Source organism: Mytilus californianus, unplaced genomic scaffold (assembly GCF_021869535.1).
Source record: "Mytilus californianus isolate M0D057914Y unplaced genomic scaffold, xbMytCali1.0.p SCAF_8, whole genome shotgun sequence".
Classification (NCBI taxonomy): domain Eukaryota; kingdom Metazoa; phylum Mollusca; class Bivalvia; order Mytilida; family Mytilidae; genus Mytilus; species Mytilus californianus.
In genome coordinates, this window is record NW_026262734.1 from 83,965,748 (window position 1) to 83,978,862 (window position 13,115).

General features: G+C 30.8%; 1 long non-coding RNA gene across 2 annotated transcripts; it reads right to left on the reverse strand.

Annotated features, from left to right (window-relative positions):
• Window positions 1-906: 906 nt before the first annotated feature.
• On the reverse strand, window positions 907-12,376 carry LOC127711590 (uncharacterized). 2 transcript variants are annotated; one of them, XR_007986797.1, is made up of 5 exons: window positions 11,900-12,376; window positions 9,659-9,725; window positions 8,397-8,705; window positions 6,796-6,979; window positions 907-4,651 (listed from the first exon to the last, which is right to left on the reverse strand). It is a non-coding gene; the product is annotated as an uncharacterized LOC127711590 (long non-coding RNA). The 2 variants fall into 2 exon arrangements; XR_007986796.1 differs by lacking the exons at window positions 8,397-8,705; window positions 9,659-9,725; window positions 11,900-12,376 and adding an exon at window positions 7,689-7,805.
• Window positions 12,377-13,115: the final 739 nt, after the last annotated feature.

Below are 13,115 nucleotides of genomic sequence, written 5' to 3' on the forward strand. Positions count from 1 at the left end.
ATTTGGTGTATGGAAAGAGTGTAAGGTGTACATGTTTGTCTGGCAGGGTGATATGACCTTGACCTCATTTTCATGATTCATTGGTCAATGTTACGATTTTGTGGTTTGATCTGTTTCTAAGGTACTATTAACAATAGGACCACTATATTTGGTGAATGGAATGATCGTACGGGTTACATGTCTGTCTTGCATGTTTCATCTGAACTTGACCTCATTTTCATAGAACTTTTATAATGTTAAGTCTAAGTGATACTTGTAATAAAACCTTCATATTACACTTTCAACATGAATTTAATGTTAAACAGGCGAGACATTTCAGCGTGTGCACTCTTGTTATAGTTTGTTCTTATGTTGTACTGTTTTACCACTGTCCAATATTAGGGGGAGGGTTATGCGCGCCAGCAAACATGTTTAACCCCGCCACATCATGCATGTGCCTGTCACAAGTCAGGAGCCTGAAACTCAGTGCTTGTCGTTTGTTGCTGTATTTCATATTTGTTTTTTGTTCATTGTTTTGTACATAAATCAGGCCGTTAGTTTTCTCGTTTGAATTATTTAACATTTGTCATTTTGAGGCCTATTATAGCTGACTATGTGATATGGGTTTTGCTCATTGGTGAAGTGGTCTTTAGTGGAGAGCTATCTCATTGGCAATCATACCACATCTTCTTATTTTTTTCATGAATTTATAGTCGTCGTTTCCAATTTGATTCCTAACATAATTAAAATTTTAGTTTGCGCAAAATTTGCAATTAAAACTAGATTATTCTCAATTTGCATGTTTAATTGAATACAAATAGTCGTCGTTTTAACTCAATTTCATTCTGAACATATCATCCATGTGATAGAATAAGATCAATGAAGGATAAGTACCTTTGTCCACACAAAATTTGAAAAATAGAAAGCTTAAAAATATACCATTCTTTTTTTCGTATCAATATGCGTACACAGAAAAGTTGCTAATACAAATTGAAGCAAAACAGATAATAAACACTCTATACATACACGTTGTATTTAACATGTATAACATGAAAAATGCCCTCCATTGTATCTATAACTATTTATAAATAATCGTTATTTTAATAGCAATGTTAAGGTTTGAAATATAGTGCATTTGTTATCTGTAACATATCTCAATGCATAATTAATGTCAGTTTTATTATACTATTAATATACCAGATGTTAAAAATGTAAATATAAAATTTATGATAAATGACAAGCAGCCTTGCCGATTATAAGTAATATACAAATATGCATATGTACCATAACATATAAAAAAATGAAAATATTGCTTATTGCTATGGTTAATAAACAAAATATGATATATGTCATCAGTCAAACGACACGAGAATCTAAAAGTCTCAAACAAGTCAATATATGATCTCTTAACGATAAAGCGTCTTTAAAAAAGTAATATTGTAGTTCACACCTAGTATATAATAGCCGCAAGTTCCGAAACAATGCAACACACATACATAATAAAGTACGGTATCATATACTTTGTTTCTACTGCCTAATATATACTATTAGGTATTAAAGGGGCATTAGCTACGAGATATAAATAAAAACTAAATATTACCCTTTTTTTTTGTTCAATCATTAATGAAAGTGATATAATGAAATAATAATTCGCTTTTAGCAGCCAATTTGGGTCAATTTTGTCAAAATAATCTAAGAAACATCGCTGATGAATTATTAACTGGCAAGTCGATAATTCGACCTCCTTGAATCCGTATTCATGTGACCTTTAATTTAACCCCTTAGCTGGAAATGGGTTACGCATGTATTTAGCTATCAAAAGGAAAATAATGTCAACATTGAAAGTGAAACAAGGACGAACCATTTGGTTGACTGATTCGATCCACAAAAACTCATTCTTATACAGGTAAAATCGATGATAAACATACTATTAACCTACAATATGAAATCAAACAGATCTAGAAAAATCCAATTGCACGTGGTCGCTATCTGTTTATATTTATATTTATGTTTATATCGGGTTATATGACCATCGGCAGTCTTGAGAGGTCATCTCGATGGTTAATTAGATAACGTCTAGACAGAAAGACACACGAAATGTTGATACATATTATCGAGTCCATGCATTGTCAATTGTTTATTTTAGACTTTTTGTAATTCTGATATACGTTTTAGTATGTTATAAATCAAATATGAGAATTTGAGTTAAATCGATGATTATGAATTTGACAGCTAACATAGTCACACGGCATTTATCATGATATAGTTGTTTAAAATTAAATAACAATGTCATCAATTATAAAACAAATAAAGTATTTGTTTCATTATGATGACTATGCATAACTTGTTCATCTATAATACTGCAATTTTTAATGGTTATGGTCAGAATATTTCATGATTTCGTTGATAAGAATTCAGAAGGGGAAGTATATTGTACAACGATTCGTCCTTATTATTTCTTTCTACTGTATAGTGTAACAGTTTTACTTTTAATGATATTTGCTAGACTTCATTGTTTTTATAAAATTGTTTCATAATTTCACCTATGAATACAAAAAAAAATATATTAATATTTCTACAATCAAAATAAAGAGACACACAATAGTTAAACACTATTTTTATGTATATTTAAACAATGTACAAACAAAAGTTCATTATCCATGTAAATGAACACATTTCACAATAAATATGAATAATAACTTTTGAATATATGTAAGATATGATGTTTTTTTTTTTAATCGCTGATTTTAGTCATTTGAGGGAAATATATTTTAGACTTTTAAACGAAAACAGTTATGAGTTTCTACATATCTATTAGGGGATATGCATGATCATTGGTTCTGGTCCTTGCAGAAACTATGAACTAGTCAAAGAAAGCATTGTTAGCGTTGTCCACACAATATTGTTAGCACATAATAATCCTGGGTTATCCGATGGCGAACGTCTGTCGTAAGGTTGTCACATATGTAGACGCATATATATATATATATACATATATGTATATATATATATGCTTTTCACTTTGCAGCTATAAGAGGATTCACATAGTCGTAGTTTTAAATAACAATATAATTGCTAAAGTAATCAAATAACAGAAGCAAAAAAGATAATGAACTTGTATGAACAAAATTTGAATATAACAATCTAAATGACACATAAGTAGATCCAGGTGTTCGATATTTTAATACCAATGTGCATAATCAGCATGTAGTGCGATAAGTATATATCAAATTATTCAGTGTATCTTTATCTAAATGTTATTCATCTTTGAAAGTCATAAATTTACGTTAACAAAGTATGTATTATAATTCGTTGAAACCAGATAAAATATCACTATACAATTATTTATAGTTACAAATATTTGCCCTATTTCCTTGCTGTATTGCCGTCTTGTTTAGTCGCCAAACCCTGATATGACAACTATATATAGTGTAATCCTAATGAACAAATGTCACAAAATGAATAAAACGAGAAGGTTGGATTTGGTACCGTTTTTGGTTCCTTGAATTTCTTAAATCAAAAAGTATTTAAAATCTATTCAGATGTTCATAAAGCATATTCTGTTAGATATCAGAACTATTTGAATTTGGATTTAGTTCTGTTTTTGGATTTAGTCCTACATACATGTATTTTCATAAAGGCGTCAAACTCTACTCATATTATTCAGGACTGCCAAGGTTTTAAAAAACAAAACAAAAAATTGTCAGAAGATATTTGTATACAAACATAATGATTCTATTCAAATAATTAGTCTCAGTAAGGCCTTGGCTCATTACCAACTTTATCAAAAACTAGGTGCAAAATGGATGTTCATCACTTAATTTATAAAACTTGCGATACATAACAAAATCATGAAAAAAGCAAAAATTAAAGCATGCATATTACCATTGTGACTTCCTGTCTATACAATTCCTGTTTATTCTATCATGTATACATTAAACAAAAGGTAAAAGCAAAAAGAATGACAAGCATAAATAAAAAAAACAAATATTGCAAAATAAAAACATATGATAGGCAATAAAGGTAAATCCAATAAAATTTAAATACTGAGGTAGACTATAGAGCTGTTGAGGTAGACAATATGCGTACGATGTGGACTAAATAATTTATATCTCAGAATAACTTCAATACTGTGCATTAAAAAACCAAGTAGCATACAAACATGGGGTTAATTGTAAAAATGGTTTATTATAAGCTTTCATAATGAGTGAGAATTGTATACCGCTTGATATCAATAAGAGTCATTTAATATCAATGTAATAATAAGTTAACATTTGGCGAGTGTATTTTTTATCAAAATTAAAAATAAACGAGAATTGATATCAAGCAATATCAAATTTTCACTGATTATGAAACCTATACCTTCAGTGGCGACTATTCATATTTTAATTCTTGAAAAATCAACATTGTTCAATGGTTAGATCTTTTATCTCATTGGTCAAATCAGTAAGTAAAATATTTTCTTCATTTGTTTCCATGTTTGCGTTTGGATTTTCATTTCTAAGAGAAATGGAAAGGATATACGTATAGAATTTTCCAAAAGATTGACGATATATCAAAATAATAAATGCTGCAGCAAGTGAAATGCCAAACAATCCAAACATAAGCATGGTTATCGTATTCTGTGGTGTTTCTGTGTCCAGTGATGTCTGCATGCATTTTGCTTTCTCATCTAAAATAAATATAAAATTGTTTCTTGATAGTTATATTAACGTTTTACTAACAAAATTCAAAACCATATCAAACCCCATGGATTATCCTTTAGTGGTCCATTACCTATTCATAAGTGCAACATTCTCGCCAATTACGTGTTTGAATTGCTTGTTTTGACAATAATCAATGGCTTTAAACTTATGCGTTAAATAACCACGGAAGGTTATCAATTTCTTTTATATGTATTTCATATGTGTCAAACATCACATATACATGTTTTAGTATAGGCAGCATTATAAATTATATGCTTACCTTAATGATTGTTTAATCAATAATCCTTACTTCAATTGACAATTGTGCAACACTTCTCACTGATTGGTTTTACGTTTTGAGAGCAAGAAATAGCAGACGTCTTATCAATGTCAATCTATAAAGTGCGCTGAATAAACAATGTCCAGACATCTGAGGTTGTATAAAAATAAGGACATGTGATATGATTGCCAATGAAACAACTATCCACCAAAGTTCAAATGAAGAGGATGTTAGCAATTATAGGCAACCGTACGGCCTTATACAATAAGAAAAAAACACATACCGTATAGTCTGCTATAAAAGGTCCCGACATGAAAAATATGTAACAATTCACAATGATTCAATTGAGAAAACTAACGGCCTAATTTATAACAAAACAAATCACGAAAAACAAATATGACAGACATGAACTAAAGACAACACCTGAACTACAGGCTCATTGCTGGGAACATATAATTAATGTGGCGGGGTTAAGCATGTTTCTGAGTCCTCAACCTTCCTCTAAGGCAATGGTGTTACAGCTCAACATAGGAACAAATTATAAAAATCAGTTGAAAAGGGCTAAACTTCTTAGATCAATACAAAGCAGAACCTTTTAGAATAAGTTTATTAAAAGGCTTGATAAGTTTACCCGGATCGTATCTAAATTTCCGGGTTCGGTAAACAACATCACCGTAAAAAATAGGATGTGCTATTCCGTTTGAAATAAGTTTTCCACAGGCACAGTCAAACTTACAAACCAAGTCTGTGTGTATATGGAAGAATTAAGTAAAGGTTTTAAGTATTTTTTGTTACCGAAATTCCTGACTTATGGTATTACTAGTAATACAGAGATTACGTTAAATAAAAATACAAAGCGTCACTACAGACACTGGCATGGCGAACGACTTAGGATATATAAAAAGACGGTGCCAAAGGAAAAAGTTTATTTTTCCAATCATTTAAATGATGTATAATCATCGCGAGGTTATTAAACTATCAATGCTTAATAATGTCAAATATTTTTGAATGTTTTTGAATGGATTTTTTGTCTGTACCTCACTCTTGAATACTATATTTCTTATAATTGAAACATACATAGAACGTTTTTATGACAATATATTGATGTCCGTTTCCGTACTGTAGAATAATATTGTTGTAAACTTGAAATCTTACTCAAAAGTTTATTTTGGCATATTTCGCAATTATTATAATAAAACGTAAATATTGCCTTAAATAAATTTGATTCTGAAGAAAGATCAGAATAAGGGAGCGGAAGAGAAAATACGACTTCGCAAACAGTTTTGATAAATGAAATACCTATATCAAACTTAGCGAGAGAAAAAAAAACACCATACAGCATGTTGCACGAGCTTTATTATTAAAGTTCTTATAGCCCTTTTATTGAATGTAAAAACATCTAAAATGATAAAACAAATATCTTGTTTATCATACATGTACGATAACAACAACATGTCGAATCTAAATAAGAATGAATGAAATACTGGCGAAAATCAAACGCTGACTTCTGATGACCTTAAACAGCAAATACATCCTTGCTGATCAATACATGCGTGAGCGATATAATAACATTAAAGTAGAGAATTTGTTCTATTCTGAATATTCATTTGCACATGATATGGTCTTTAAGAGATGTCAGGTTGAATGATGAATAACTAATGACTCTGTACAAAATTAAAACATCAATTAGCAAAATCAGTCCGACTGTTTTTCACTCATTGTTAAATGTTTACCAGGTAGCTAATCATTTATATTTAACAATATTTTATGTGTTTTGCCTTCATTGACGTTTCAATGTTATATCAAAAAGCTACTAATTTAATCATGCCTGTTGTAAGGAGAATAACTTACTTGACTGATCTTCCTGATTTATGTATTCATCAATAATCGCATATGTTGTTAACCCTACGGTACAAAAGACTTGCAGGTGACCGCACCAAGCATTCTCCACAGCATAACTAGAATTAAACTCCATGTTGTATAACAAGTTATCCTTTGTGACATTGGTCGTTAAGTTCGATGATAGTTCTTTTTGCTGCAAATACAAATTGACATTCAAAAATAAAATGGAAGAAAGGATATGTGCATTCCCGCAAAATTGATTGAAGCAATTCTACAGAGAGATAAAAGACTGATTTGGTAAATGTATTCATTTTTAAAAAAGATTGGAAATATTGGTGCCACTATATTCGGAAGGAGTCTGCTTTGTGTTTATTTAGGCGAATTTAAGCAAACGAGCATTTGGTGGGAATACAGGTAAGGTTTGAAATATATACGCTGTGTTCTCAATCAAGCAAAATTTCTGTCTACCGATTGTTTATTGATTAGGTCATGTCTTCTAGTTAGTCAGAAGGCATTCACTAATTCGCTAATGCATGACTTATGTACGAATTCTTATACCCGCAACAAGAACGGATATCACATGTGCAGCAGACACACCGCATAACTCCACCGATTTGCGTGGGGTTTTTCGTACTCATATCTTTATGTATTTCTGTAGTATTTGTTACTGTTGTTTGTCTTTTCGTTGTTATATTATGTCTTTTGATATGTGGTCTTTAATAACCATTTGATATTTCTCCACCTTTTCTGCCTTTCATCTGACTGTATGCCTTTGTTCCGGATGCATTCTTGTTTTACCAAGAGTATCCTCAAATTATGAAAAAAAAAATTAAAAAAACATGTAGCGCCCCAGAACTTTAAATGTATAGTTGCGACTGTTTTACTTTTTAACTAAACATTACCTGAAACAAAATTGAACAGTTAGGTACTGGATGAATTTGTGTAAATCGAACATGTACAGTTAATACGTTATTTCCATAGTTGTAGTGTTGTTGTGAGGTTTGGTTAGTCGGGGGGACCTACAAAGTTACAAAATCAGAAGTTAACACAGAAGTTTTCAGTTCGTTTTACATTTGGATTTCTGTTTAAGTATATGAAATATTCACGAGTGGCTTCAATCATTAGCAAGTACTTAATATACATATACTAGTTTTATTAACTAACATACTTTGAGGAGAAATGAATAGCATTCTTTTCTGTGATCATCTGCATGTTGCAATTTAAGGATAAAGCAGTTTTGTGAAAAAACTGGTCATTGCAAGGATAAACTACCTTGAAGTACAGTAAAACAACATCAATCTTTGTGCATTACCGTTTGCCACTGGACGTAAAGCAACCAACAATCAATCAATCGCTCATTACGAAATAGAGATCGTAATATTCAGGTAAATCGAAAGCGACTAAAATATCTAAACAAAGATTTTCACTAGGAGAAAAACTTAATGCATGCCATATATAAATTAAAAGAAAACTATTTTATAAGTAGTGGAAACCAGAAAAAAGCTAAACTCAATGTCAGTATAACAACTACATGTTTGTTATCGCTTATTTAATGGAAATAGCGTTCAAGCCAAATAATTATCGGTGAAAAAATTCCTAGTTTTACTCACTTTCGAAGCTGTCATTAATTGCAAGAATTTTAGAATTTCTGTGAAAACCATATAAACAGCTGTATTTATGGTTTGCATCTTCTTGTGAAAAATGTTTAATGTTCAAGCTAAATTTGTTTTTTCCTTCGTCAGTTGTGTATTTTGATTCATTGGCAGATATTCCGTCCATGGTTAAGATCTGCTGCTTTGGTTCTCTTGACCATATCCTAATCGAGTAATTTTTAGCACAATTCGTTGTGTCAGAAATATTACAAACAAGTTTCACATCTTGTCCAAAAACTATTGGCAGTTCTGATATAAACCATTCAACTGAAATAGAATAGTGCTAATATAGAAATTTTGGCCAAGTAATTTACGGATGTGGCGGCAAGCCTTTGATAATCTTCAATAGAACAAGGGTATTTTAACGACCATTTCTTACCCCTGAACTTTAAAAAATACAGAAATCATTGAACACTATCCCAACTATTGTAAGATGAGAAATGTCAATTTATGACATCCATATGTGGTCATATAAACATGTTTTTTTAATTCTAACTGGAGTGATCATGGTGTACATAGGTACTGATACAGTTAGATATTAAAACATTCCGTATCATAAGATATTTTTTTCTTTTTAAGTAAAGAGAATACAAGACCCTGATTAAATGATGTCAACATTTTGTTTTCTAGTTTTAACTTTCGAAATATATAACTTTTGAAGCTCTCTGGCAAATATATGTAAGATCAATAAAACATACAAATACTTATCTATGATAGAATAATGTCTTTTAAAGTTTTATAAATTTGTCTTTAAAATGACGAGATCATTATTCTCAACCCTTATAGAAGGTGGCAATTCAAAGCTTGAAATTTACTCATTGCACCATTTTTAAAAAGTCATCACTTCGAAATGTGTAACGGTGACATTATGATTTGTTGGACCGTGATGGAATATTTGTGTTACGATAACCTAGATATGTTCGAACTGTCGTAGCCACAATCTTGTAACTGTCTTTTGATTGTGACATTATCAAAGAAACTTGTTATGGGCACGACAGGGTGCATAAGAGCAGCATGATCTGCTTATAATTCCGAAGCACCTTAAATCATTTTGTGTATTTGTTTTCTTTTTTTTTATTTGTCATTGCATGACCGTTTTAACCTTGACAATATTTTTGATGAACTCTTTAGTTTATTGTCTTTTGTTTACGACCAAATCAAAATAATTAACTTAAGACTAAACAGTGTTTCCCTACATTAATCTACAATAGGAAACTCACCTTCACAACTCATTGCGTTCGAAATAACAAACCAAAGTATCGTGAAAAAAGTCAGGCATATCCTCATCTATACAATAGCACAATAGGAACATAAATAAAAGATATGTGTTATAATTATATTACATTAATTTCTGCGATACGATATCATGTTTAGATAAGTTTTGCGATTTGAATGAATTTCCATTGAAAACTATTAATACATTTGATGACTAATATCGAGAAAATGGATTAAAATATTTTTGGACCGGTAATTTTGAATCTAAAAATATTTCAGATTTGTATAATATACACTTTTCAGGTTCAAAATTATTCATATAATTGAATACTTGTAAAGATGTAGATGTATGTTTTAATGCTAATAAAGCCAATTATGATATGTCAACAACGTGCACAAATTCTATATTTTGATACAGAAAAATATAGATTAATCTATAATTAACTCTGTTAATCTGTATTCAGTTATTTTTACATATTGTATTTTCCCTTGTTTGTATTTTCCATTATCTAATTATAAAACTAGTTGCTTGTTATATTTATAGTCTTTTGGGTTTATACGCTTATATGATCATTTTCTATAATATTGAAAGTATGACGACTCGTGACTATCTTAGCAGTCGTGGTCTTGTCATCAGGGGACATAGTTATATATATATAAATAGAAAATAAATTGCATGTACCGATCGTAATGCTTTATAAATACGATAATGCCCTTATGGAGAATAATTTCTTTGTGTCTTCATTGAAGATTTATCACAACACCAGTACCGCAACGGGTGTCAATAATGGAACAACAGTTTTGAATCTGCATCCTTGATTGTTTTTAATTCAGTTTGCACAAATTATTAAATCAAATATAGTTCAATGGCTTTTAAACAGAGATCTCGAAGATTACAATGTTGTCTTTTTGTTGTCCTGTTGAAACATGCGAAATACCAATATTGCCTACTTAATGATCATCAGGTTCTCCATTTATTTCAAATATGACCATTGACTGGGAATTATTTTGCTTTATGGCAGTTTTCAATATTCTGAAAGTGCCAATGTAGATTTGTATTATATTTGTCCTTTATTCATCATTCATTATAATCTCATTTTTTTTTTTTCAAATGAACGATTTTCCTACTTATTATCTAAAATATTGTATCTTCTAAGGACAATACTCAACAAAAGCAACACAGCCATGGAAAGTACAAATAGACTCGTTTGTTTCGAAATGAGCACTTTACAGATTACATTACAATTACTTTTTTTTCTAACACAATGAATGGTGTTAATTTAAAGCACGATGAAAACAAATGGCAATGTTTGTCCCGAATGATTCAGTATAAATCATGAGGCAATATTGACGATTATAAGAGCCAACATTGATTGTATTAGATTTTCTGCATTAAGAAATAAAATTTTATTACGACATGTCTAGTCTCAATATTAATCACGGCAATACCATGAACACATCCAAGAATATACAGGACCAGAAACAAAATAATATTACCGAATTAACTCAAAATTACGAAATCTAGACATACCTTTACATTCTTTAGAGTTTTAAACGGATTTCTTACTGGATTACATGCTGTGATACGGACACTTATCTATGGTTAGTTTATTGTCAAATTTTATAATCATATCTTTTCATGTTATTTCTATAACGCATAAATATGTCATTGGATTTCAAAATGTTCGGTTTGAGCGTTCCTGGTGGAGGGAAGTCTGAACAAAAATGGACACACCTCATTTATAGTTTTTTTTTAATTTGTTTAAACCAAATCCACAGAAACTTGTAATTTACAAAACAAAATCTAGACAGCAGCCTGTTGTTCAGTGGTTGTCGTTTGTTGATGTGATGTGGTTGCACGTTTCTCGTTTTTTATATAGATTGGACCGTTGGTTTTCCTGTTTGAATTGTATTCACTAGTCATTTTTGGGACCTTTATAGCTTGCTGTTCGGTGTTAACCAAGGCTCCATGTTGAATGCCGTACTTTGACCTATAATTGTTTACTTTTTATACATTGTGACTTGGATGGAGAGTTGTCGCATTGGCACTCATACTACGTCTTCTTATTTATATTAATCAAAATGGCTGAATTATTTAAAGTGCATGTGCTAATATCAATATAAAATAAATAGGTGTGATAAAAAATGTAAAATGATTTGTTAGCAATCTTAATTTAAACATTTATTATGAGAAAACACATAAGTTATGGTCTATTAATGCATGTTGATAACATTCATTAACCTACCTTTGAGTAATTTGTCGTCAATATTTAGTCTACCTGGCGGCCATATAGACTACTTTAAAATCCAATTCCCTTGACATTCAGTTTTGACGCATTGATTTGTCGTGTACATAACAATATGTATATGAGTCGTTTAAAAGGTAACTACAGTCTTTACTCTGTCTAAGCTTTATACAAACACTCAGCGAGAAAATTATGAAACATAAAACGGAAAATGACAAATATATATGAAATGATTTAAGGAAAAGGGAGGATGGTGTTTGGTGTTATCAGGAATTATAGAAATTAAACGTTTAACGATTGCATCTGACAGGAGTAAAATCAAAAACATTCCTGAGTTAGTTCTTATTCGTCTTTAACAGGATACGGGTTATGTTCTTCTCGTATATTTTATGATGGTATGATACTTAACCCCTTACGGACGGGATTGTGTTTGATTTTCATATGATGAAGACATAATCTTTCAATCAATTTAATTGAGGTCTGGAGCTTTCATGTCAGTAACCATGGTAACTGCTAATAGTCCTTTGTTAATTTATGTTGATCATTGTCATTTTGCTTAGTTTCTTTTATTACCTATTCTAACATTGGACTCGGATTTCTTTTGAACTGAGTTTAACTGCGCGTATTGCTTTGTGGTTGTTTATTCTACATTGGGTAGAGGTAAAGGGGGAGGGTTGAGATCTCAAAAAAACATGTTTAACCCCGCCGCATTTTTGTGCCTGTCTCCCAAGTCATATATGTTTCGGAGTTAGTGTGATGTCCATTTTCTCTGAACTCGTATACATTTTGTTTAGGGGCCAGCTAACGCCCGACGCAGGTTGCGGGATTTTCTCGCTGTGTTGAAGACCCTTTGGTGGCCTTGAGCTGTTTTCTGCTCTTTGGTGGAGTTGTTGTCGCTTTGACACATTCCCCGTTTCCATTCTCAATTTTAATATATAAGAATAATCAAGTCTTATTGTGTTTGAATCATCAAAATCAATAAGGAGAGAAACACCTTAGTCTAAGTTGAAAATTTAATGCGTTTCTCATATTAATGAATGTTATGGAACAAATATGTATATGATAATTGATTCTTTTTTTTTCGAATAGGTAAACTTTCTTTCATCAAAGAATTACAAATTGTTATTTTCTATTCATATTTTAAGCGATGTCGTGTGTCCTCTTGTTTCAGAGCAGATACATACTTAATGACAAAACGATTTTTTTTGTAAAGTAA